This window comes from Nanorana parkeri, unplaced genomic scaffold, assembly GCF_000935625.1.
Source record: "Nanorana parkeri isolate BGI_ZX_2015 unplaced genomic scaffold, ASM93562v1 scaffold731, whole genome shotgun sequence".
NCBI classification, from domain to species: Eukaryota; Metazoa; Chordata; class Amphibia; order Anura; family Dicroglossidae; genus Nanorana; species Nanorana parkeri.
In genome coordinates, this window is record NW_017306999.1 from 8198 (window position 1) to 9543 (window position 1346).

Consider the following 1346-nt stretch of genomic DNA (forward strand, 5'->3'; position numbering starts at 1 on the left):
TATGAAGGTGTAGATCAGCAGGACGCTTTTTAAACAAGTTATAACGGGTTTTGTCTGCAGCCTGCGGGACGGGGACGCCATGACCGCACCGAATGTCTGCCAACCAAGCGTCTCACTTCGATCCCTGGGCGGAAACACCCGAGCAGCCGACCGCTCTCCGGAAATTACCGAAAACACTCGAGAAGATGCTGCGGTATGGTCTATGCGCGGCTTGCAGATTGTAGATGTTTTACGACTTCAAACCCCGTTCGTTGAGGAAACGTATCCGTCCTCGGGCTTCAGCGAGCAAAATAAAATGTTACTCAGCAACATTTGCAAGTTGTCCACGAAGCCACGAAAGTATTTAGTAGGCGGAGATTGCCGATTGGTAGCGGAGGTTGCCGAAGCGGCGTACGGAAATAGCCGAGCTCCATGCTGGTCGGTGGCGGAGTTTGCCGACGCCGGCTCCGGAAAAACCCGAACTCTAGGCCGATCCTGCTTGCGGCTGTTGGAATTCCAAGGGGGTTGGTGTAAGTTGAGCAGGGTCTTCTTCATGTTCCAGAAAAGTGAATGTACGTGACTGAGTAAATTTGAGCTGGAATCTCGAATTTGTTGTTGCTGACCTGCTTTTCACAATGCTAGTTGCCTGGCTGGTATGCTAGTCCACTGGCTTCAGTACCAGTGGCGTAACCAGAGTTATGGGCGCCCGGGGCAGAACATTTTTTTCGCCCCCCCCCCATATTATATAAACATCCACTAGAACTGTACCCCCCAACCCCACACATATTTATCAGCTAAGGAACTACAAGTCCAAGCATGCCATCATTGTCCCTGTACACCCCCACCCCCCCACACCCACACACATATCACCCAGGGAACGGCAATATCTGGTTGTTGTACAGGGGCAATGAGGGCATGCTGGGACTTGTAGTTCCCTAGCTGATATGTTATGAAGCTGTATTCCACCTGAAAGTACTACAATTACATTATAGGACTAAGAATAGAACATAAAATAAAACTTTTTTTTTTTCTAATACTCACCTGATTCCTGGATCCACGGACAAGCGCAGCCTCCCGTCTCCCACGCTGTTAGAAGTTGCATACAGCGTGTGCTGGTTACTACTTAAACCGGCGCGCCCTGTGTGCAGCTTCTGAGGAGATACGCTATTAGCATAGCAGGGAAGGCGGCTGCGCATTTTGCATCACTCCCGCTACGCTAATAGCGTATCTTCTCAGAAGCTGCACACTGCGCATGTGGGTTTAAGTAGTAACCAGCACCGCGCTGTATGCAGCTTCTGACAGCGTGGGAGACGGGAGGCCGGGCTTGTTGGATCCAGGAATCAGGTGAGTAGTATTAAAAAAAAAAA